Source organism: Passer domesticus, chromosome 2 (assembly GCF_036417665.1).
Source record: "Passer domesticus isolate bPasDom1 chromosome 2, bPasDom1.hap1, whole genome shotgun sequence".
Lineage (NCBI taxonomy): Eukaryota > Metazoa > Chordata > Aves > Passeriformes > Passeridae > Passer > Passer domesticus.
This window is the reverse complement of record NC_087475.1, coordinates 33,182,228-33,209,529: the sequence shown is the minus strand read 5'-3', so window position 1 is coordinate 33,209,529 and position 27,302 is coordinate 33,182,228. Positions and strand designations below refer to the sequence as shown.

The following is a 27,302-nucleotide window of genomic DNA, read 5'->3' as shown; positions in this document are numbered from 1 at the left end:
AAGTGTTTTTGCTAAATAGCTTCCTTTCAGTAAGTCTCAAAACAAATACAAATTTATTTTTTTTAACTGTGTAAAAAATTATGACAGAAAAAAGCCCTCATCTAGATTTAGCATGTTGAAATATGAAAAAATGTCTAAATGTCTTCCCTTAGTTTACATTTTCAGTCTTTTAAAAGATTGTAGAAGTGTGCTTTGAAGTTAAACATCCTCTCTTAAGTCAAGGAGAAGGCTGGAGAAAATAGAGATAAGAAGGGTTTAATTGAGAAGGAAATAGAGTGTTTATTGGGGAACCTCATTCCCTCTTCCATCAAATACCTTTTTTTTTTTACTAGGGTGGATTATGGTACATGTGAACATGATAACAAGAAGCAGTAATGGAAAACTACTTCATTATATTTGTCTCTTAAATTATGACCAAAATAAAAAGGAGATGAAAGGCTGAATCAGGCAAGGTTCCACTGAGCTCTAACTTTGATTCAGAATTACCTAATAGTTTTATTAACCATAAAAAAGATAAGTACACATACACAAGGATAAAAAATAGCAATAACCATGTGACATCAACTGGAAGTGGCATTAAGCAGTTAAAGAACATAAGAATGGATAATGATTTTGAAAAGTGGAGAATGTATTGAAGGAAAACAGTATCAAATTTCTTAGAACATATGTAAATTACCAGATCTAGGTCACTGTCTTCAGCTACATAAACAAGAGGGGTACGTGAAAAAATCCTTCTCTTCTATGAGACAGTGGTAAGGACTCACCTACAAATTTGAGACCTATTTTTAAGTATGATATCGAGATAGGCACAGTCTGTCAGAAAGTTCAAAGGGAACATAAAGACACAGAGCAGGATCAGAGAAACTGGAGATGTAAAATTTACCAGTACAGACTGAATGAGCTGTGGAATGAAGGAAGAGATGTTAATTTGAAGAATAACAGTTCAAATAAAACCTTATAGTATTCAAATACGTAAGAGGCTGGTGGCCATCTGTTCTCTATATTTTAAATGCTTGAGACAGAAAGAGATATTCAAGCTCCTAAGTGTATGGAATATGAAGAACTGTAAAGTGGAAAGGCTTGAGAATCTCCATCTTTATATGTTCAGCAACTGATACTACCTGTATTCATTTGGTGAGCAGGAAGATGCTGTGCCTTACTGGACTTCTGACTTGCTGCTGCCTGGGTGAGCAGCAACGCGGAGTTTTACCAGTCTATTGAGCTTGGGAAACATGGATAAGGATAAAGGAAATCCATAGGGAAATGGATGACTCTCACAAAAGAAGCTCCTTCTCCACACTCCTGCATTTGTATCCTTCAACAATACTGACAACGTACTCCTGCATGCAGTTCCACATTCACAGCCATGAAACAACACCTCCTAAAAGTATAATGTACAGCATTCTATACTTAGACTACACATAAATGCATCATGTTTTCTAATTTTTTTTTTATGTTTTTGAGGTGAAAGACAAGACCTACACCCCAGGTGTTCTCGTGTCCAAATACTCCCACATGTAGGTTAAGAAAAAAGAATATGGGAAGAGTTTCCTCCAATTACTTTTCTGTCCATTCTGCACTTCAAAACCAGTTTTGAAATAGAGCAGACTGAACATAATTTTTGGACAGGCATGCTAGCATTTGTAGCCTTAAGTTTTTCAACTCATCCTTGTTATGATGATTCCAGGTAAACTTAATAGCACCTTGCAGCCCTATGAGATGGATAAGAAATCACTCTGAGACATCAACAATTTCAATTTCATCCAACTGGAAAAATAGAGGAAAGCAGCTTTTCCTCATAGGGGGAGACAGTTTGAAAGACGGGATAACACAAAGCAGCCAAACTTCAAAATTATTGACTATTATCTCCCATTAAATCATAGAATCATCATAGAATGGTTTGGGGGTTGAAATGGCACCTTGAAGATCATCTTGTTCCCACTGCCCTGCAGTGGGCAGGGACACCTTCCACTAGACCAGGATTTTACCAAGCTGGCCTTGAACAGTACCAGGTATGGGGCATCCACTTCCCTGAGCAACATGTTCCAGTGCCTCAGCATTCCCACAGAAAAAAATTTTTTCCCTAGTATCTGATCTAAACCTGCTCCCTATCCTGTCACTACATACTCTGGTAAATAGTATTGCCCCATCTTTCTTCACTAAGTTCCCTTCAGTCCTGGAAGACTGCAACTAGGTCTTCTCTTTTCCAAGCTGAACAATCAGAAACACAAGCATTTCCTCACAGCAGAGGTGCTCCATCCCTCTGATCAACTTGGTGACCCTCCTCTGCACTTGATCCAACAGCTCATGCCCTTCCTGTGCTCAGGATGCCAGAGCTGGATGCAGCATTGCAGATAGGGTCTCACGAGAGTGGAGCAGAGGGGCAGAATCCCCTTCCTTGCCCTGCTGGCCACACTGCTTTGGATGCACCCCAGGACACGTTTGGCTTTCTGGTCCGTGGGTGCACATTGCTGGGTCATGTTCAGCCTCCCACCCACCAGCACCCCCAAACCCTTCTGGGCAGGATCTGCTCTCCATCTGCCCATCCCCCAGCTGTACTGACAACAGGGTGCAATGACACAGGTACAGCAGTGGTACATGGTCTTGTTACACCACAGCAGATTCCCATGTGCCTACGGCTTGAGCGTGTTCATGTCTCTCTGGATGGCAGCCCATCCTTCAGGTGTGTCAGCCGCAAACTTGCTGAGGGTGCACTCAGTTCCTCTACGTCAGTAGTGAAGACACTAAATAACACTGGTGCCACTACAGATCCTTGAGGAACTCCACTCTTTACTGATGACTACTGGGACTCTGAGCCATTGACCACTTCCCTCTGGATGAGACCATCCAAGCTATTCCTATTCCACCTAACAGTCCACTCCTCAGTCTCCAATTTGGAGGGAAGGATGCTGTGTAAACCATGTCAAAGGTTTTACAGAAGTCCATATAAATACAGGTTTTGTACTGAAATTTTCCATTTCTGTCTGTACTCAGGTCTGATTTTTCTTGCATGCTAAGGGATTCAAAGAATGCAGATTTTTCTTAACTAATTTAACTTTCATTAATTGTCAGACCAGGTTCTCTAGCTCTCTTGGTCTGAAGTAGATGTACTGCTCCAATACTGCATACAGAGGCAGAAACCTAAAGGGGACAAATAACTATTTCATAGTGGCTGTTGGATGCTTTCTGGATTTGCTTTTTATTGTTGTTGCTTTATAGATTATATTCCCAAGCACTTTTTTTAAAAGAGTGACTAGGACTATTTTATTTTTAAAAGACTCCATAAAAAGCAGCTGATGTGTTGCACAGGACTACATTTGTCTACTGCTTTATTCATCATCTAAGAAATATCCTACTTTTTTATATTGTGGTGCTGTAATAATTTACTTACCTTGGTGGTACATTTAAGAGAGGAGATATTAGAAACTAAAATAATTACAGCAGCAGTCCCTAAGAACCAATCAGGTTGAATGGCAACAGATATTTCTATAATGTGAAAAAGTGATACAACAAATATAAAAGAATTCACTAAATTATCAGCAAAGTAGCAGTCATTATATTCCACAGGTCTTCAGGATGTTTGCACCAGAATCACTGGAATCTTGAGACCTCTTACTGACGGGTTTTTTTCCCTAATTTACTCCACACTTGGAGAATCTTTACACATCCAAGGTCAGCAAACAGGACTGCTTCAGGATCAACAGAGGCTGTTTCCTCGTCTTGTCCAGGTATCAAAATCTGTCTTGGATGCTTGCATAAAAGCCTCTAAACCCTTTTTTAGTTCATTCCATATAAATATATCCTTATTAAAAGACAACTACCTTCAACTTCAATTTTCATTGTTTTAATTGTTAGGAAGATTTCTCTGAACAACATAGGCATTTTCTGCCCCTCAAAAATGCTATGCACACTCAGTGCTGGAAAAGCCTTCAGACTTTTCCCCCTCTGCTTTCCTATTCAGTTCTAAAAACAAGGAAAAAACCCACAAGCTAACTGCCACTTGTAAATATTTAATAAATACTGTAGGAGAAGATTCCAAGAATAATTACTTCAGATTATATTTTCCTACATAATGGATATCTTCACTGGCTGAAGCACTGAATGACAAACTACAGTAAAAGCAAGCCTAAAGCACTGAATATTTACACTTGACTGTGATTCGCATGAAGAAAAAACTCATCTTAGAAGTAATGTAAACAAACTTCTTAGCAGTGAGATAAAATACAAAGAGAATAATCTGAGAATCAGCTAGCAGTACAAACGATTTTGGGTTACAGCTTTCCAGTGTTGCCACACTACTCTAAAATAAATTATTGTTCCTGTAATGACTTTCTAGATTTCTGTAAGGGTTTTTCACCTGATTCCAGCTGGTGTGAAGTCAGTATTCAGTAGACAAATGACACTAAATTCTTATGGGAAGTAGTTTTTATAGATTCATGAAAGAAAGTAAAAAAAGTGAGGAGACTTGAAGCCTAATTCAGGTCTCAGAGGTATGAGACTTGTAGCACATTTGGATAGGCCTTTGAGCCACTGTGGCAGCAGTGATCTTTGAAGGTTCCTTCCCCAAACCATGATGTGATTCTATGAAAGAAAGACAAACTTCAGAGAGGAAAAAACATCTTCGCCAAGATGGAGAGTGGTGGTCTGGGATATGCTGGAATCAAGCACATGACAAAAGATCACTCAATTACAGAAAAGCTAAACAGAGTAAAGGGAAGTTTTCCAGTATCTACTGTATTCTGTAATAAAACTATAGACAGGAACACATCTGTATGTAGCAGGGAAAGCTAAAAATGTGAATCAGTTTTATTTTCATGGAAAAGGTACAACTTGACTTTGTTTTGTGCCAACTGCAAATTACTGCTCTATATCCTGATAGAGGAACTCAGACCAGAGTTTCCTTGTATAGTCACAGTTAATTAATCTTCCCAGATCTCTGCTGCAAAGCCATCAAACCCTGAAAGGGTCTTGTCACTAATTTTACCTCTAACCTCACTTTTCCACCTCTTCAATTAGTTACTGGACAAAGCCAAAAAGAATGTGGCATCCTGCTCTTGAAGTAAACTTAGACTTTTGTTCCCCATTAGTGCACTGCTGTTTTAAAACTAATACCTGAAATGAACTATTTTAGATTTGACCAAATGGAGATTTTCACTGTTGTTCAGCTGAACATAAAACTCTAAGGTTTTGTTTTAATAAAAGACAACCACAGAATTCTCTGAATCTGCAGCATTGTTTCCACTTCTCTCAATTGAGCTCATTTGGAAGCCAAACTTAATCAATTATTCACATTCCCAAAGGGCAAATGCAGCCTAGTTATCACTGTCTCTTAAAAAGCTGACAAACTACCTGTACTAATTAACACACAGCTCCCATTAAAACAGGGGGACTTATTTAGTTGTTAAATTCCTTGGCTACTTGCAGTATTAAAATCCACATCTCCAAAGCCTGCTAGGATATTGCCTATGGACATCAAGGTGCTATTGCATGAATGATGACCAATAAAAATAATTTGAATTTAATTGATCATGTTTGAATTAAATTGATCATGCTGCCAGCTTCCCTCTCAACAGATTGGAGAAATGAGTTATCAATTTAAATTAAAATCCCATGTATCATTACAAGAACAACAGAAATTGATTTCCACATCTCCCGATTACAATTCTGGGAGGATTAGAAGCTCTTGAAGTTTTATAATTGAAGATTGATATGTCTACACTTTTGTCAATCTAACACAATATCTCACAGTCAAAAACTACAAAGATTTTTTTTTTTTTTGAAGAGGAAGATCATAAACCCAAAAAAACAGAAAAAGCTCAGAAATATTACTAATTCATTTCTATGGCCAGTTTTAAACTAATTGGTTTTAAAGGACGTACTTTTATGTTCATAACACAATTTATACCCCTTGTTAATCTTAAATAATCTCAATACTTTTCCTATTTTTTTGGTCATGTTTTATTATTTTCTTTGCGCGCCCCTTTTCTGACTGAACTCATCATGCTGTTCTATGTAGAGGACTGCAACAAAAGTCAATGAACAACCACCTCCTGTGAGGAGCAGACTACCAGTAGCAGTATCCCTCAGTAAGTACCTCTTGAGGTAGGAACAAACCTCTCTTGCCTCTCCATGGTGAAAAACACTAGCACCACTCTGCAAGTCATCCTATTCAGCTGCAGACAAATTGGCAGAGCAGGAGATTCAGAAGGAACCCAACTTCCCTCCACCATAAATTTCTTTGTGCACTCAAGTGCAGCTTGAGCATCTTTTTGATTAATGTAGCAACAGACAGAGAAATTGATTTGCTATAGGCATTGTGAGCTCATTGCACATTTCATGGGAAGAAAGGGAGAAATATCCCTAAAACATTTCTAATGTACCAGTAGTAGAATCTCTCCACAGACATGCACAGGACCCACCAGTCAAGCATCATACAGGGTTTCACAAGCTTTCTTTCAGGTAGTAAAGGAACTACTGCTGGCTCATGTCAGCTGCCCAGACAGTTTTCATCAGTAGTAACAAGTACTGTTCATGACCACAAGAGCAAAACCTAGATTCCTCAGTGACAAACTCCCTTTTTTGCCATCAGAGTAGGGGTCTGTGACTTCAGATTAATGACATCTTAGAAGTTGTGTGTTCCTCTCTACATTGTTCAGTTGCTACATTCTTGCATTTTTTTCCTCTCACTAAAATCCAAAATTCAGAAGGATTCTTCTTTGAATTTCATAGTATCATAGGACCAGTAAACCTGCAATGATGAGCTACTGAGAAATAAACACATTTTTTGCCAAGGAATAACTACATTGAAGCATGTGTCCAAGAATGTAAGCCTAATACATGCAGCAAAAAGATGAACTAAAATAAGGCTATAATGAAGGAGAGACATCTAGATAAAGATTATGAAAGAAACCTCTCTCATATTACATTCCTGTCTGCAAAAGAACAAAAAACCCCACAACACCCCTGAAATCACAGTGCAATCCTATTGCAATTGATACAAGCAGCACTGACTCTCAGTGACAAAGGAGAGCATGTAAAAGTTTTATTCTGCATCATAAGGGTGCAGACATTGAATGTCTTGTTTAATGGCCAAAGCTGTAGCTCTGGAACATTTCTTCTTGCAAGCATCAATTTGGGGAGAAAGAAAAAACAAATAAACAAATCAAAGTCTTTTACTTTGAGCTTGAAGAATACCAAACCATTCCATTTCAAGAGCTTTGTCTACTAAAGCTCCTAAACCCATATTTTTATCATAAACCATTTTCCTTGGGTTTTATCTATCATTGGTGCTGATGGATAAATTGCCTACTAATATTAAATGCAAATGTTCCAAAGCTACATTTACACCCAGCAAGAAGTTTCAAAAAAATCTTTTTAACTAGCAAGTGAGAAAAGGCAACATTGATCAAAATACAATTAAATGTGTTATGCAGAAATATCTCCAAAATGAAGAAAGACTTTCTTAGTTATCTCAATAAATAGGCTGAATAGTTTTTAAAGCTTCTGTGGTTTTCAATCCTAGATCTGCATTCTGAGCTTCTAAATCATCTCTATTTCAGACCTGATTTCTTCTTGCTTATTACAGCTTTCTATCTGGCAAAGCAACTGTTCCTGTTTTTGACATTTGCCACAGATACTCAGTTTAGTCACCTGATGGACCAAACAGGACTTAAAATTAAAATAATGAATAATGGCAGTTGGCAAAAATTGTTGCAAAGTTGATCTGCATTAAACATGTTTGAGCAATACTAGTACATCTCATACTGGGAGAGAAAAAGAGCCCATCTGAAACACACTGTTTTTTTTTATTTTATGTGAACTTATGGCAAGAAAATGAAATCCAAATAATTTTTTCTTTTAGATAGAGATGTCAGATAGAAAAAAGGAGCATGTTGTGAAACTGAAATGAAAGGACAAAGTCCTTATTTAAACTATTATTCATACACACAATTATAAATGGGCTGTGGTAGGAGTGGCAGAGTTTGTTATTTGGGTTGTTTTTACTTGATGAACTATGTGGTCAACATTTTCTTTCTGTGGAAAAGATATATTCTTTATTTATATGAGAGGTTCGATAAACCACTTGTAGAACTTAATAGATGTTTCTAAAAATTATTTTTATTTTTTCTCCTTTGAGCTCCTTTTCAGCTATTTATCATCTGAAAGGTATAAAAATTTTGAAGACAGTATCCCAAGAAGTAAATACTTCGTTATATGATTTATGACAAAAAAAGTAAATACTTCATTACTACAATTCATAGCAATTACCTCGGATCTTGTTTTGCAGAATTTTGTCAGCCAGTACTAGAAAGTCAAAGGTAACTAATATCTGTAATACTAATATCTGTAATTTAATGGAAAAGCTCTTTTAGCTGAAAATTATATTTCAGAAATTATTTTAATTAGTTTAGCTACCATATGCCATCTTGATTTCCACTACCTACAGAAAGAAGAGCTTTCACAGAGGAAGACGAAGAGCCTAGGATTTACACATAGAAAAAAATACAGGGAAGTTTCTAAACATACTTCTGTTGACCACATTAGAAACTTCACTACTGTTAAAAGGTGCAGAAGTATTTAAATAAGCCTGCATCTTCAAACTCTGAGTTCAGGATGCTTTGCTCAGTGGCATGGAGTAGTTGGCACGATCACCGTGCAAAGCAGGCTTTCAATCTCCAGTTCAAGTTAACTTGAAGTCAATCCTCTTGGACACACCACTGAAAAATCCCAATATACCAATTATATTTCCCACTATAAACACAGGATTGTACTGCCAAATTCCTACATCACAGTTGCTGAAAATTTACTGTTTGAATAATAGTCTGTTAATGCCATTTTAAAACACAGTAAATCTTACAATATACCTTAGCAGAAATTAAAGAGAAAGTACCAGTTAAAACTAAAGATCAACAGCAGCATCTCCTTCACACAAAATTTTGAACAAATACTAGCCTACACCAAATTTGCACAGAATATGGCCAACACCTAGCAACTAGCCTTTAAAAACAAATCACTTCCTGCACAAAACTCTACCAAATGTCACAGGTAGACACATGCTGATGAGCATACTGGGACATTTGTGACATCTGAAGATATGCTTTTTCACCATAGTACTAGAGTTTCCAGTGACTGTCTTGCCTAGGCAGACTTCCAAACCCTCCATGAGGTTTAGAATAAAGACTGAAATGGAAAGAGGAATGGCAGAAAGTGAGAGGCATTATTATGGACTACACTGAATTTTCTGTAAAATGAATGGGAATTCCTTAAAAATTAATATGAAAATTTTGAAGTGCTACCATATTTCCCTCTAAATTTGCAATGCAGACACAATGAAACATACTCTTTCAAATACTTGGTGCACACAAAATTAAAAATCTTTGCCAGAAGTGTGAAAGCAATCCCTCTATACTATAAGCAGCACAATAATGACTTCAGTTTAGTCAAAGATGCAGAATGTGTTTTATACCTTGCCTCAGTTTCTCTCACGTTCTTTTGAAACATGCTAAAATAAAGCTGACACATTTCCATTGGTCAAGGTCTTTATCCCTTTCCTACTAATGTCTTTTCTGGAATTTTTCAGTATTCTTCTTTATTCTCCATTTCAGCGAAACTGTCACACAATCTTCTTTAACAGTTTACTGCTACCACAGTCAGAACTCCCCACATGGGCTCTGAAACCTCTTCATCACTCAGTTCTTTGTCTTGGGTCTTGGTAAACGAAAACTTGGTTACCCAATACTCAATTAAGCAGCATATAAATATGGGAACTTGGGAATATTGCCAAGTTTCTAAAGTCTGAGTATATATCTTACCTGTATCCACGACAGGGCAGGACTTAGGCAAATAAGTCTTTTGCCTAAATCCTGATGTCTTACTCATCTCCACAAGATGAGTAAGGATCATAACTCACATTGACCAGGTCTTTACAGCACAGAGTCACAGCTCAGCTGAGAAACCACCTCAGCTGAACAGATGGTGTCCCAGTTCAGATACTCTCACTGCCTTTAGAGACTGAAGTAGCTAAGAATTAACTTCTCTGACAAGTTCTCTATCTTCTTTCTGACAGGGAAAATCATATGTGTTGAATTCTGTGTTGGCTGGTGGGTGAATAAGAGAACATTAAAAAAACTCTACACTTTCACATCCTTAACTGCACTGGATGAATTGAGCAGAACACCCTCCCCCAAGTCATTACAGAATTGTATGATCTCTTTTAACCAAAATCCCCAGCTACTACAATGAAAACATGCTGTTCAGCTGGCAAATTTTCATCTCCCAAGTCTGTACTCAAATGTAGCTGAAAGCCATCGGAAATAGCTGCTAGACCATGAAAAAATGAGGATTAACCACCTATAAAATGTTATTTATAGCAGACAAACCATTAAATAGGGATGAATTACTAATTTGCCAATGCTTTCTCTGTGATAGGGTCACCTTGGAACTTTCCTGAATTTCCATCCATAAAGTTCATGTTTTGTTTCTTTTTTCTTTTCAGTAATACATTATCCTCAGTTTCTCTTTTTGTTATTTTCAAGTGCACTGTTCTATTTTGACAGAATTACTTTGTCTGCTGATAATGACTAGGCTGATCAAACAGATTCTGTTATTTCTTAGACTTTAACTGTATGCATCACCAAAGTCCTACAAATCATGAGTCATGGATTGCTTGGAGCATTGTTCAAGTATAGGGGAAAAAAAGCACTACACTACTCATTACACAAAAAATATTGACATACGTGGCTAAATACTTGCTCAAATGCTTGGCTGGGAACTAGTCATACATTTTATTCCTCGTTATTGAAAGAAAATTTAAAAAAATAAAAGGCAATATTCTGTATTTTGTGGTTAAAGCAGGAACTTGTTTAGCAGATGCCTAATACACAGTGACTAAGAATTTGAAGAGTTAATCTGAAGCTGCATTATCACTCTGTCAAGTATAAAAACTGATTTTCATTCAGTGAAGGCAAAACCATAACACATATATATATGTCTGATGTTTTCCTTTCTTTGAAATGCTCAAGCAATCTTTGCTAGTGCCAGTATTTTTTACATGATGTTCCTATCAGATTTTATTTCCATTATAAAAAGAAGAAAATCACAAGTGTTTGATAAAATTGTGAGTTCTTCCTAGAAATTGTTACTAAGAACATTGTTTCATGTAGATGTAGAATGCTGGCTGAGGTTTAAGCTGTCTCAGACAGTTTAAACTCTGAAATTGATTGATCGATTCATGCACCAGCAAGAAATATAATCCTATGGTAGTTTTACTTGTGTGCATTATTCTTCCTTATCCTTTCCCTCTCTTGCCCCTGGGAAGGTATTGACTCATCATTAATATTATGTCAGTAAATTGCTCTTAAGTCCTGTGGGGCCTTAATAGTATCAGAAAAGTGAAGGCCTTCAGTCCTTCCAGACTCTGAAGAGTACATGACCAGACTCAAATTCTCACCTTCACATGCGCATTGTAGCCCAAATCAAGAATTGTTCTTTCACATTACATTTGCAACACTGACAATAAAAGGATCATCCTCTAGGAGTTAAAAATAGGAGTCCAATCCTAACCTAATAAACAGATTTCCAATAAATGCTATAAGATAAAGAAAAGTACAGTGTGTAGGAAGACAATACTCTGAAACCAGCTCAATTTTTCATATAATATACTTACATTTCTGACATACTTTCATGTTCTAATACACAGAATTTTGTTTTGGAGGTGCAAATTTTTTCAATGATGATTTCAAATTCAAAAAAGATAAAAAATTAAATTGTACATCAATATTTAATTAAAATCTCATGTGCTTGCATTTTTTAAAATGGAAATACACCAGAGCTATTTGTCTAAGTTTTTTAATGCACCATTGGTTTTAATCAATGAAGTTTTCAGACATTTTGATGTCACAGGCATAAGATAGATATTTGAGAGGCAAGTTATGGCTATTGGTCATTTCTGCAAGAGAACACTATGGCCATTACAGTCCAATAATTAGCAGTACTCAACCTCAAAATCAAACATGAGTATTAATCTGCTGGTAGGCTACTAACCTATGGCATAGAGCTCTATTTTTAACAGATATTATTTACATTTTTCTACCTCCAATAGCAACAGGAAAGGAAACACAATTACAAAAAAATGAATATATCTTTCTCCAGTCTTTTCAGGAACTGAATCTCTCAGAACCACTCAGAACACTGAGAATATTTGCAGGCTTGCTAGCAAACAAACGGAATATAAATACTGAAAATAGCAAACAGGTGTTGTTATTCAACATAAGGAGCTTACCAAAATGAGATTTGTCAATCACTTTCCTACTGTCAATTTCTTTTAAGGTTTTTTGATTACCACAGGGGTCTGTGAGGAGAGTTACGTGGGATAGTAAGTGACTGACAACTGACTGCATGCATGGGCATTTTTCAAGGGATCTATACTTTGTCATTAAACTCCAAATTAATGATTAATAGATAGAAATAAGTATGAGAGGATGCCTTGTTAGTCTGTGATCTGACTCCTAATGAGATTATTTCCTCATTGAAACTGAGGAAATTCCAAACAGAGAAAACAATGTGAAGATTAAAGATGAAAGACAAAAGTAAAAAACGGAGCTGACAAAACAAGTGAGATAATCCAGTTTTAGCCTTGCAATCAATAGAAAAGTCTAGAGGCTATATTTCTGGACAGCCTTTTTCACAGTTGGCACATCAGCCAAGAAGGAGAGAAAATACAGGGAGTCAAAATATATTATAATAGTCCCAGGTTTAACAAGATTTATATTCTCTGGAAAAAAAATTAAAGAACTGATCAGGAAAACAGACTCTTACTAACACAAAAAATACAATTCAATCAAACTTAAACTGAACTTAACTAATATGTATCACCCATTACAGTGCTTAGAGAATGGCACACAACATTACCTTTTACAGACTGTGTAAGTAAGTGCACTGTATAACACACAGCACTAAATATAGTCACATTCAAAGCCCACTGATGCCAAAGGAAAATAGACTAACTTTAATCCTAATTTTTCCTCTCAGAGATTTTTGACAAAGCAAAGATCTGTGAAGATTTCTGGACAAGGCAGTGTAAAGCATGATCCTCCTCTTTGCTCTTAATTGCTTAGTACTAATTTTGTAGCAGAATGTCTAGAACTTATGTTTTTTTTATTTTCTTTATGTTAGCAGTAAATCTTTATTTCATACAGCATCAAGGTAGAGTGATCTGGATTGTCTAGTACACACGAAGAGGCACCTATCCTAAGAAGGAATGTTCCCAGGAAACACAGAACAGTACTCCTGAAAGATGCAAGTGTCTGAGTGTCTCCTGATATTCCACAAGCTGTAGCAATAAATCTTTGTAAGGCCCTCATTTGAGAAGATTTCCTTTCAGCATTCTAATTTTCCACTGATATATGTTCCCAGATGAGGCAAATAAAGAAAGTGAAGGGAGGATATCTAGCCTTATGGACAAAAATATGACAACAGAGGAGATGACAGGCATCATGGCAAAGAAGCTGTCACCTCACTCAGACTTGCATCCATGTTATTTTCCTGACAGGAACAAAAGATGGTTATAGCCTGGAGCTCTCAGTGTCTCCTAAAAATTTGTCTCAAACTTCAACAAAAGCAGTCTGGTCTAGCATGCTAGTTTTCATGTTTCTAAGAGTGCCTGCTAACAGGCACTTTGAATTAATTTTATTGAGAATTCAATAAAAACATACAGTGAGTACTGCCAGTCTAAAAATTCTCCCTTCATGGTGGTATCACATGCACCAGAGAGGAGAAGCAGAATGCTACCTCTCTTGTTTGGCAGTCCCAGATGATGACTGTCATAATAAGCAGAAAGATTAAACAAGCCACAGCATTTATATTCTTCATCTAATCTTCATTCTCAATATTGCACTTGGTAGAGTGTTCTACATATTTCATCTCCTGGCTGATTGTTAAGGCCATAGAAAAAATTCACATAACTATTTATTCCATTTAATCTTGTCCCTCATGGTGAAAAAGTTGGATTATCTAAATAAATCTAAATGCACCATTTACAGTCATGGCATAACATCCTGAACACTCACGTCACCAATCTATGCCTTCAAGAAACAGCAGTACAATCTGGTATATGCAAAAGGTTTGGTTCATGTGTCAAAAATTAAGGTACACACAGCTGGAACACTTGTTTGCAACATCCCTTTTAAAAAGTGAATATTTCTCTCTATTGAAGAATTAAAAAAAACATTACAGCTGCACAAATACCCTGATTACAGAGAGCAAAGGGAAGTAATGCAGAAGCAGTGTATGTTGCTCAAAGCTCAGGAGTTCAAAGTCATGAGGTAAAATACTCCTGTATTTGAAAGCACTATAACAGAAACAGAGCAGTCAGAGCTGAAACTAATATTTTCAAAAGTCCTCTAGGAGAGATCAATGAAAAATGAAAAAAGTGCAAAATATACCTCTGTTTGTGGAGGAAACGATCCATCATTTGCACTGCAAAATTCTTAGGTAGAGTCAGACACAGCTGTATTTACCCTTTCAGACGCATACTTGTATTTATCTGGATATAAAGGAGTAGGCAATTTTGCAAATTAATTAATTAAATGTGTTCTGTGGGAGTCTGCTGTCTCATGACATTTTTTTTTATCCTTTGTAGGAAGAAAACAATGCATATACTAGTTTAAAACCTTATTCATAACGCTATCTTCTCAGAATTCCTCAGTAACAAGTGGAAAAATATCAGAAGCATCCCAGTGAAAAAAATTTCTAATGCATTCTAAGTCTAAACATTACCATAATTTTGAGAGGTATTTCCAAACGTCAGAGAGTAAACTGCATTTGATGTCAAGCCAAAGCATTTCAGGATGCATCTCTTCAGGCTTCTATTTATAGAACAATCTATTTTAAGGAGGAAACACTACTAAAAGTTTCCATGGTCTCCCTTGGACTTTCAGGAATTTGGCTTGAATTTCTCACCATGTTTTCAATCCAGCTCTTCTAGATTTACAGTTTCTCCATTACTTATATGGCTACTGAGTGTGCTCTTGTTTTCAATTAGATAAATTCATTATTTACTGATGCTTTCATTCTAGGTTTCTTATAGTACATCTAAATGTTTAAGATTAAACAAATTCCAGTCAATTATCTTCCAAGGAAACATTAATTCAAACATGAAACTATTATGTTCACCTCAAACCATAGCATCGTTTCTTCTGGCTTACACGAGCAAGTCTGCATGAGTTAAAATGATTACTAGCCAAGAACGAGAGATGGCAACACTTTTAGTATCTGAAGTACCTTTTAACATTGTAAAGTATACAAATATATACATATTTTATGCCCTAAAACATTTAGGCCGTATTTTTAAAATGAACTAATCTCTTTGAAAAGAGATTATTGAGAATACTGAGTGACTGCTTGCAGTTTCAAATTCTGCTTATAAACATAATTATCCCTGATTTCTACAGCATTCTCTAAAACCATAGTAGCCAAGAATTAATTTCTTTCAGCTGACAATTGCCTGACAATCTTAGCACCTATATGCCTATTAGTCAATTCAAAAAAGAAATAGGTTTGCATAAATATTTCCTTGTAAATATTTAAAACCAGTGTCTAAAAGGGATACCTTGAGAAGGATTCCTCTACAAAGAGCCTAGATTATTAGCACAGATTAAACATTTAGAGGGATTATAAATGGCTTGGATGTGACGACAAGACTGCCACCCAAGGGCTTCCTCTCCTATGACAACAGTAATGCTCATGGGTCTGCAAGGTAATTAAACCCTGGAGAGATGACAAGGTAAATTCACACCACTAACAGCTATCTAGAGGCTCTCAATGTATAACGAGCAACATCCAGGACCCACAAGCACAATTATGGGCAGTTAGTTGACCAATGCCCTTTGGATGTTGGACACCATACTCCCATGTAAACCATAAATTTGAATTTTTGATAAACTGACTAAACAGGATTTGCAAACTCACATTTTCACCCCAGATTTGAGTATTAGAATACTTGCTCTCCCATGGCCTCTTCAGTCTTTTTGTTTCCTTGGATGAAATCTGCATACTTACATCTTATCTCTGATTCTAGGAGCTCTTCTATTTTTTTGACTCATTATACCTTTAAATATTTATGTACAAACCTGCACTGAAAGCTACTCAATCTTGTATTGAAGGATTTATTCTACCAGGGCTCTCAACTTAAGGAGGACAGTCAAGAAATTGATTTAAAGGAGCTTAATATTGATAATTTTTCTAACAGCACTCTACTCAAAACCTTAGATAACCTCTAGGAAACCTTTTTGTCATCTTTATTTTGAGCACCAACTCAAGTGATAAACCACAAATACTGTGAACATGTAGAAAACGGATTAGCTCTTTTCCCAAGGCTTTTCTAATGAAAAAGCTAGAATTACACACATATACCTACTTTTCCTAGTTTCTTTGTCTCCAGTGAGGAAGCTCCATTTCTTTGTCAGGATTAATACAACCAACAACTCCCTGAGTGGGAAGAGGCAGGGGGAGGAAGGAAACCAGCCCCAACCGCTCTCCCCAAATTTTCGTTTCCTTAGTCTGAAAAGTACCTTGCAATCTATAAAACTAATATAAGGCTTTTTAAAAGAAATACACTTTTTGTTAATCTGTAGTTCAGAATTTGGGGAATTAAACACAGCAGTGTACAAAATGTCTCTTTCTATTGCTAAATAAAGATGCCATGTCATCTCTCCTGTGATGCAATAAGAATTAGCTAAGTACACAGTGTGTGTAATGAATGCTAAATGCTTTCCCACCCTTCCCTCTGGAAACTAGCCGACCATTATAAGGTTTCCCTGCTAGACCAGGTAGCATCCAAAGCAAAACTCCATGATATGGGTCATTTTTCACCCAGACCTCACACCTTACCAGAGCAGACTACCATGCCATTGTTATCTTTCCAATGAGATGAAAGAGAAAGGAAAGGAGGCTTGTGGGAGCTCCGCACATTGGGGTTTTATTTCACTATAATACTGAGATCTTACTAGGGCTGTACCCATACCTGACCAGCTCATAAATATTCCTATATTTATTAGTTTAACAAAGTCATCACGGTCACCTAGTAAAGCCACTGACCTTGTGTCCCAGGTAGTCAAAGTTCACTACCTAAGATGCCCAGTAGAAGAAACAGCAGAAGAGCTGTGCCTTCACACAGTTTCTTTAAATTAACATAACCATATATGATGGAAGCCCAGTCATGGGTTTAAGGTCTATCCAATTTTTATTCGATCTATCATGCCTTCTTTGAAAAAACAGGCTTCTTACTGTGGAATGAAAATCCAGCACCACTGGTACATGGACTGTCTTCTACAGGCAACAAGAGCTTCCAAACACTGTGTAAGGTATTCTGACTGCTTTTGATCCCCTATTATAACACCTGCTAGTCAAAAAGCATTATGAAGTTGGCATCCAGAAGAATTCCACCAGTATCTATGAGAGGACTCTGATGACAATGAGAGCAAGAGATCTACAGATGGAGATGTACACACAGCCAAATATAAACCCTGCTTCAGGAACCTTCACAGAAAAGGCACCAACATTGACTGTGGTGCCAGAGTGATGTCATACTCTAACTTCAAGATCTGGCAAGGTGGGCTTCAGATTATTTAAGAGCTGACAAGAGCATGCTGAAATGTAAATGGGGCAAAGAGCCAAGAGAGAAAAGCAAAAGAAGGAACAAAGTGGAGAAAAAATATTCAGAACATTGAGTTGGGAGGGAAAGATAAGGAATTGAAGCTTTTGGGGAAGACACACAATTGTGTCTTCTCCTCTCTTTTTTTTACCAGAGAAACAGTTGTACAACTTCATCTGTATTTAAAACAAATGCAAGTTTCACCATGAAACCATAAGCAATTATTGCTGGTTAGGAACTTGTTCAGACAACATCTTTTTCCTCTGCCATCTCAGGCTCCCATTTTTTTTGTGAGCTGTAAACTGCAGCTGTGATATTACTGGATTTTGCTGCTCTCTGGTAAGTAAATGACCATGAAGAACCTAAAAGGTCAACAAATTTTCATAACTTGCACTCCTCAAAATGTCCTCTGATCTGAGACCATCAAAAACCTAAAAAGTATTCTGCAAAGAAAAAGCACACTCACCACTGCTCAATTTATATGAACAAAATTATTTGACCAGGATCATAAAAAAGATTGTTCTCTGGCATATCATGTTTATCCTCAGTTCATCAATCTCTGTCACTTATTTGCAAAAGTTTCTTAAAGCTAATTTTAAGCCTCTGGGGCATTTATATAGCCTGCTTATGGTCTGGGAACATTTACAGAACACTAGACTAACAATAAGTGTTTAACTGGCAAGAAGTGGTTTCACTTCAACATCCTTTTGTTGCATTTATGTTTCTTTCTTCAGCTTAAGACTCAGACCTTCCCCTATTGAGCTAGATCCCGAATCCCCGATTCAGTTTTTGCCTCCATAAGACTCTCATCTTGCTCAGTACAACCTAAGTAACGGCCCTGACCTTGATGCAATCTCTGTGGAGTATCGGCCTGCTTGTGCAGGATGAAGGACATATTGTAATCCCTTAGGGAAAACATTTATACCATACTGTGTCCACAAAACCTGCAGTATTTTAAAGGAGTGTTAAGGAGTTGAGAGTGCTAAGAGAAAAAAAGCACTTGAACAACCTTTTTATCCTTCTTAAATTTCAGCAAGTCTACAATTCTGCTAAATTCTTACAATGGATTTGATACCCAGGTCTTAAAAATAAATTCAACAAAGGATATTTAGACTTCACCTTAAACTCACATCTCTTAGGGCATATGTAGTCCACCCAGTTAATCATTCAAGTTACTATGGTTAAGTTGACACTGGTTCCCTGAAGCAGGTTCCTGTACAGGTACACGTACAGGTTCTTTTCTTCCTCTGTATCTAGGCAGGTCTCAAGTGCAAACCAATTCTCAGCCCCTCAGTCTTAGCTTCTTCAGCAATGGGGTAAGTTAACTGAGCTGGAGAGAAGCCACAAAATTATATGGCACTAGGTCTTCAAAGGATGCAAAATAATCCATTCTAAACGATCACATGCCTGGAAAACTCCTGCTTTACTAGGAGAACATGCATTCACATTTACACATGTACACAGCCTTCAAACGTAAACCTAAAAACAGAAATCCAACTAGTCTTACATCTCCTTCAGTCAGACCCAGTTAAGTCAAAGCAGACCCACTTTCACAGGATTTTCTGATACATTTTCAGGACACAAACACTTTCTGTTTTCCCTTGATGGGAATGGAGCTGTTCAAACACAAGATCTTTAGACCCCCAGGACAACATCTCATTCCTCGCCCTCAGTACTGTGTCTCCATCCATATTGGTCAGTAGTTCAGTTTTCCCCTCCATTCTCACTGCAGGCCTAAAATTGATTATTTGGGGATGTACAATTCCTAGCAGGAGAGAGACTCCGAGAACTAGACTCCCTTTTAGCAGAGAAAAACAGGTCCTTGAAGGGTGCACCTGGTCTTATCATAAATTACCTATGTTTGATCAGATGATGCCTAACCCCACAAACACTTATTTCTCTACTGTTTAATACCATTACTAACTCAGAGGTAACTGTCAGAAATTAAGATATAACTGAAATTTTCCATACAATGTGCTCCTTTATTGCATAGCTAAAAGGGAACTAGGCAAAGTGAATACCACACACAATTTCCCAAAAAATTCTTGAGCACTGGGTTTTCAGCGATCCTCCAAGACATCTGTTCATATTTTTTTCCTCTCCAGAGAAGCATCTAGCTGTTATTTCTATAAATTAGGCCATTTCTTGTTTAGTTAATTTCCCTTCTCCTCAGTCAGTCTGATAAATTGGATTTTTCTTCTACATAACATGCTCCACTCTCCTGTCCTAATCCCATGAGCAGCAGCTCCTTCATAACTTCTCAGCTTTTTTATCTAGAACACTGTCTTCCCTCTTCAGTTTCTGGGATATTCCATTACTGTCAGCTTCGAAATTAGGTAGAGAAAAAGAACATTAGTACTCCCTTCTTCCTTCCCATGTCTACTCTGTTCTCATATGACTAGGAGCTCCCTCTGTTAAAAGACTACCATTAGGAACAGAGTTGTAGTTTCAAGCAAGTGATCAATACATCTCTATCTTTAGTTGTTCAATAAGGCAGGCAGATGCCATCAATACATCACACAGATGTGACAGCTGCCGTATCCAGGGACCATTGTGGAATATATTGCACATCTTTTCTCCACAAATGTTAACAGGTGATCAACACAAAGATTGCCATTAATGTATTCAATTCTACAAACATCTATCTGACCACCTTCTCTTTAGAACGGTTTTCATACATGACCATGATAGTAAAAGAAAGTGGTCTTCAAACATAGACATTCCTACTCACAAAACATTCTGAGTGAAAGAGCTGGATTAATGTGTTCCCTGGAAAGGGATAATTTGATCAATACTATTTCAGAAGCACAGACAAGAATACACTCATGATCAATTGGAATTCACTTTATATCACCTGAAAAAGACTTCTAAACAAAAGAAGCAAGTTCCTGACTAAACTTTCCCCCACAGAGCAGCATCCTGCTGCACAGGATCAAAGCAGAACCTAAAACAATAAATCACCCATGTCACAGTCCTGTTTCGTTCTTTTCAGCTCAGAGGAATCCCTAGGAAAAAAGTAATGTGGGGCAAACTGCTACTCCAATTTTGGTTCCAAGTTTTATTCAACACTGAATGCTACAACAAAGGTGTAATAAATCATCTGAAAGAAATGAAGTTCCCAGAGCCATCATGCTGAAGTACATTAAATTAGATGTGATTCTGAAAAATGTTTGACAGTTCACCTTATTCCAGCACTAGATTCTCCAATCTATTTCCTTAGGTCTGGTCTCTTGGAAGCAAACTGTGGTAGGAATACAAAGTTTTTTTTCACCTAATTCTGAAACAACATAATATACATCTGCAATTTTAGAAAAAAAATCCCTGAACAAAAAAAATACTGGGGATTTCTGCAGCTGAGCATCTACTGTAAAACCAGAAATAAATTCTAGTTTTAGGTTAGCTCTGCTGTTGGAGATAAACCCAAACATCATGATGGTTCTCTAAATAGTTAGAATCCTTCAGGTCTCACTCCCATGTTCAAGCATAATAACAAGGAAATACATTTAGCATTTTAGTTCACACCACTGGCGTCCTCAGGATGAAGGCACTATGTCCTGCTGTGCAACATGCAGCTCCTCCTGGGTCATAGTATGACATAAAAGCAGTCAGCCTTCATAAACAAATAGAAATACAGATTACTGTACTACAGCTATATAAATTATCAAAATAAGAATAGGAAACACTGAAAAATTAATCCAAATCAAACTCTATCAAATACATTCAGACATAAGTGTTGCCACTCCAGTCCTTCAGCTACATCCCCAATCTTTGTGTATTGTTGTACTTCAAACACTGATCAATTACTTATGGACAAATGTTATGGTTTAAATATAAACTGTTTCTCTTTATTGCTGTTGAGCTAACAGATGGAGGGGGGGAAAGGAAAAATAAGTATTTGGCTAACAATAGGCTACATATGGATATGGAAAAAGCAAAGAGTTCCTCTGTGAAAACATTTATACCTCATTACCTACAAATACTGTTGCTCTTGTTCCTCCTCTAGTCATAGATTATAAAGACCTCCACCACAATCTGATTTGGTCTGTATAGCCTAAATCCTATATTCTCTGTATCCAACACCTTCTCACTTATTAAAAAACACACGGTACCTACTAGACAAAAATGTAGATAACTGAAACAAATTACTGTTTTAACCTGAACATATAATATACAGGATGTATAATATGAAATAATATAATACAGAATATGTAACATGTTTTATGCTGAAAATCTTGGCACAGGTAAAACCTCTAGAAATTATTCCAGATAATAACAGTTCATCTTTGATCCAAGATAAATAGACGTTACTGAAAAATACTGATAGCAGCCCCAGTCTTCTGTCCACAAGAGATAACATACTATGTTTTAGAGAATGAGAGCAAATAAAGAATTAAGAAAATAGAGAGGCATTTATTAAGCTAACTGCAGAGCTTATTAGAGACCTCTATTCTTGCATATCCCAATTTGCTGTTTTGCAAGACACTGACAAAACAGCAAGACAGAATCATGGCTCAGCTCCAAGAGCAAGATCAATTAAAGTCTGTTCAGAAAGAATCTGGGAGTATGACCCCAGCAAATACATTAGAACTGCTTTAAATGCGTTTTCTTCAGGGTTTGGAAAGGCAAGGCAAAAAGGAAACATTGTCTTGAACATTGCTTTTCTAAGTTAATAGCTGGATACAGTATTCAACAGTCAGGCTAATTTTTGCATTAGCTTTTGTAGGTTGTCAATTCAGGACCATATTTTAAAAGAAACATTAACTGTTGAGGTTATTTCTAAATGAAAGAGGGCTTTCAAATAGCTTTTGTCATGAAGAAAAAAAAGCCACAAAGTGATATTTTGTAAGCCCACAAGTTGTAGGCAGCTAGTTCTTAATATATCCTATTCCCCTCGGAATAGAGGTGCTCAGGAGGAAAAGCAGAGAACCTGAAATAGCTTAGGTCTTTTGCCAGAAGACAGTTCCTGAGCAAGGATGTCACTAACTACTTTTCACCAAGTGCCTGAGAGGGCACATTAGTATTCTGCTCTGTTGGTGGTATCATTATACACAATGGGATTTCCCATCTCAACACACAGTGTTATTACTATTTATATGGTCATACTGTAACAGTTAACTGAGTAATACATATCCATATTCTAACAGAATATGCTTGACAATGCAACAGTTTATGCATAGCCTACAACTTCAGGCATTACAGAGAACATATTCTGGCAAGAAAGTGTTCTTCTCCAGTTTCATTTATATTAGCAAAGATCATAAAACATCCTGCTCATTAAAATCTGAATCACTTCCACTGGGAGTGCACTTTTCTGAAAGTATTTTCCTACAGCTGGTGGCAAGACAGATCTGCTGGCTAACCAGAGCACTAATAGGACATTATGAAACCCACAATGCAGCACGAAGACAGTTGCATAATCAGAGCAACAATTACCGGCTCTGCTAAAAAACGGTGAGGGCTTAAGCACAACTGAGTAGCATGTAACAAACAAAAGAAGCCATTCATGTCAGTCAGATCCTGAACTAAACTTTTATACATTGTATTACCCTTATTGCATGGACATGAAGAATAGATCAATGACAAAGGCAATGTTATATAAAATGGGACCATAAATCACAAGTATAACAAATACCATCATTAACTAAAGCATAAGACTCTGGTGTTGATTACCAGCCTCCAGTTCTCAGTGTTTTCCTCCAGCACTTCACAAACCCCTGCAGCATCAGACAGACGTCTTGTCTGAGGAACCTCTGCCTCTGAGCCACAAGTGCACTGATTGACCCTGGCCAGCCTCACCTGGGACCCCCTATCTGCAACCCAGCTGATTTCAGCACCTGCCCCAGCAACCTGCTAGGAGTGCTGGTCTCTGGCTGTAGAAGTGATGCCTCTGCCTGGCCAGGACTCTCATGGCCCTGAGCTACAGGTTGGCATCCTGACCTGGCCCGGTGCCCCCCTATCACCACTGGAATTTCAGGCAATTTTGTAGCTTCAAGTTAATCTGTTACCTCAGACCAGTCCAGCTACCTTGGCCATGCAGATGACCCAGGGAGCCAAGGCTGATGCCTAGAGGGATTATTTGACAGATCATTGTAGGTCCTCTCCAGGTGGGACCTTTATATAGATTTCCCTCAGGCAGCTCCTGCTGTGTTTAGCCTCAGCAATTTGGATTTGTTGATTAACATACTAGGTGGACAATTTGGCCTTTTTCTCCAAAGGCTCCTCTAAGTAGTTTGTGCTGTAAAATGGATTACATTGTAAATTGGCAAGACATTCATAAATAGTTATTGGAAAGTAGATTTGTATGCAGTTAAGATAGCCAATAGCAATGAATTATACCTGTGCTGGGTGGTCACCAAGGGCCAAAGCCAGAGCTGAGCAGAGCAGTGGTTCAGGAGTCCCACCACATCCAGGTGAAGCTGCTACCTCAAGGACCTGCAGTGGAGCCTCCTATATATCTGGCTCAATACATCTGACTACCCATGAGAGCATTACTCTACGTTAAGCACCCAGTATGTAAGTTTGTCTTTCTAAAAAACAGTGTCTGCTACTCTCTCTGCAATAAACGCATGAAGAAAAAGGTAAATATTTTGATTTATACTTGAACATTGGAGCAATATGGATTTGCATAAATGTAGCAGCATTTCCATATATTCTCTATGCCTATGCATATACACTATTCATATATTCACTGGCCTACCCAATACTTTGGATCTTTCAGTTACTTTAGATAAGAAGTGCGAAAGAAGCAGAAATTAGAATTTCTGTCCTATTATCCAGTATGTGGGGTCACACTGCACACCAGCAGCATGCAGTGTGACCCCATAGCTCCTATTTGCAGAAATATTTCAGGCTGCTCTGTCTCATTAGTATCCACCTCCACACATCAAAAAAACTCTTACACTTATGTGCAAATCCTCCAAAATTTCAATGTAAAAGAGCACTAGAAAATTCAAAGTTCTGCCTGTAATCTCTCAAACCCCATTGCTCACACTTAATAGTAAGATATAAAGTATAGGTTTTTAAAGTATTATTTAATTGTGTAAAAGGACAACTAATGGCCTTAGATATGAGGGGAAAAACTAGCATTTTCACACTGCATTTAAACTTTTAATATTAAAAATCCTTACAAATCAGCATTAAACAGAAAACTTTATTCATTATCTATTATTGTGATTTATATATAGAGAGAGTTCCTAAAAAAGTACTAAAGAAAATCACATTGTCTATAACCTTATTGAAGGCATATGACCATTCCTAAGAATTTGTCAAGTCTCTAATAAAATGTAGGCTTTCTTGGAAGATTATTTAAGATCCTGTTCAAAGTACAGGAGTATGAGCAGATGACCGTAGACCTACTTTAACAAACCAGATAGGCTGAGGGATTAAAAACTAATGCTGTATTTTTCAAATGGCTATAACCTGAACTTAAAAGACACTTTTTACATCATACCAAACATTATTACATTGTAAATCTACAAATAAATAATGGAGCTGTACAAGCAAGGAGTGTGGAACAGAAAATTGATTGAATGTATTATTGTAAGTAATTTGGTGATTCTGTGGTTGGTTTTGTCATCTGGAATGATGGAATTGGGTAATCAAATTTAACACTATGTTTGGCTTATGACAACAATGTATAATCCTTTAACAAGCTCCCTCTTGAAACACACTTGCCTTTCCTCAGAGAAGACCATTTTGTTTTCACTGTTCTGAGAGTTAGAAATATTATTTCCAGCCAGCAATCTGGAACAACATCTATTTATAATTGTGTGTAAGGTTTGTATTAACCTTGTCCTTTGAACTTCTTCATTCCTGCCGTTTAGTCTCATAAGAGGATACATAATCAGCAATCAAAAATCTCGTTACTGAACAAGTCAAACTTGTTTAAATTGTTCAGCTGTATTGTTCTGGTGAAGTTGCATCTTCAGAACATAAATCTATAAATCACCTTCCCTGCCTCTTCAAATGAGCTGGCATAACCCTATATCAGTTTATTTCCTCTCCTGGTTCTGTCAAAATTATATTAAAACCTTCTCCTGCTGGAGGGTTTTTGACAAAAGTGGGTTAGATAATAAGCATCACTTGCACAGATTTGAATCCACCTCAACTGCAGCCAAAATGGCTTGTATAACAACAGCTTTTGGACTGGGGCTTTTTTCCTAGAAAGTAAAATCTCCACCCTCCTTACATTTTTTGCTAGCTCTTCTCTACATCTCTTCCATCCATCTTCAAGTCACCTTTCAAGAGGTAATTCAGCTGAATTCTCACCCCATGTTGTACAGTATCAGTAGCCCTCCCTGCTGGTGTTAAACTTGCAATGTTATGCACCAGGTAGAGTGGCTAGTCCCTGGATCTAGCTGTATGTTTGTACTTCACAATTCTTGTCTTTGGGTTTTTTTTTTCATTTTTCTTAGATATTTTTCTACAGCACAAACTTCTAATTCAATTGAGCAGGTATTCATTGAGATCATACCGCATTGCCAGTGAACAACAGCCCCAGCTGTACTTATCCTCTGTACCTGGCAGATAAAATATTACAAATTTTAATGTTCTTTGGAAAGTGTTTCACCTTCTGAATTACTTTATTCTCAGACTTGGATAAATGGGCTGAGTTTTCAGTAAGTAATCCACTTTCTGCTCTTAACAAGGTCTTGGCCAACTCTTAATTCCATTTTCCCTAGATCTGTAGCCCTCTTCTTCATTATCCCTTGCACCTCCATCCCACTCCCTCTTCTGCTTGGGATGAAAGTCAGTTTTAGAACTTTGAAGTAAGCGCATGCCTCTTAAACATCAAATTTCTTAAGATGTTCAATCAACATGACCTCATTAAATAATTCTCTTAAATTTCTAAAAGTTTGCTTTTTTAAATAAATCAACTGAAGTGAAGGCTAAGTTGAACCAATGTGCAACCTCTTAATTGAACAGCCTTGGATTTTTTTTAAATTATTTTTTCAGTACTTACAAAAGCAAACATTACAGTTTTTTGGCACAGTAATTACTTAGTAAAAAAGTCAGACTGCTATCACATCCAGTAATAACTGAACTTGACGCTGACCTTCACACATTAGCTGAGAAAATTACAAGCCCAAAGTGACCAGACTTTTTCAGCAAAAAAGTAAAATTCTTTTAAGCTATTAATTATGTAGTAGAGAGACATCAAGAATAAAAAAATCATATCAGCTATGACATGCTACACTTATAAGAAGGTATTGCAAAAGATAGTTTCATTTTACCTTTATCAAACAAAGTCTAAAAAAGAAAGTAAATCTTTAAAACTAAAAGTAATTGTTATGTCAAAGTACACTGATAGTAAAATTACTTCTACAGGAAAAAACCTACTTTATCTCAACTGGCAACTGAGTTTCAAGAAAGCAATCATATGATTAGACCATCTTCTCTTTACATAAAACAATATTAATAATTTATTACTCAAGCTGTTTCTTCAATCGTCTATTTTATTTTGTACCAAATACTATAGTTTTCAAAAAATTTCTCACAGCATCTTTCCAAAAGCCTCTATTCATAATAAAATCTAGTCCTTGGAATATATAGGGTATCCTGTACATCCTATATATGGATTTCCTTTAAAAGAAAAGAAAAAAAATCAAAACCTTAAAATCCAACTCTACAAAAAAATCCAAGGGAGTTCAAA

At 36.9% G+C, this 27,302-nt stretch overlaps 1 protein-coding gene and 1 long non-coding RNA gene across 6 annotated transcripts in view; one reads left to right on the top strand and one right to left on the bottom strand.

The window, feature by feature from the left end:
- GABRG3 (gamma-aminobutyric acid type A receptor subunit gamma3) overlaps positions 1–27,302 on the bottom strand; it is a 291,286-nt gene that overhangs the window by 221,513 nt on the left and 42,471 nt on the right. The window lies entirely within an intron of this gene.
- LOC135295294 (uncharacterized) lies at positions 17,481–20,775 on the top strand. The gene is made up of 3 exons (XR_010357338.1): positions 17,481–17,608; positions 17,926–17,989; positions 20,643–20,775. It is a non-coding gene; the product is annotated as an uncharacterized LOC135295294 (long non-coding RNA).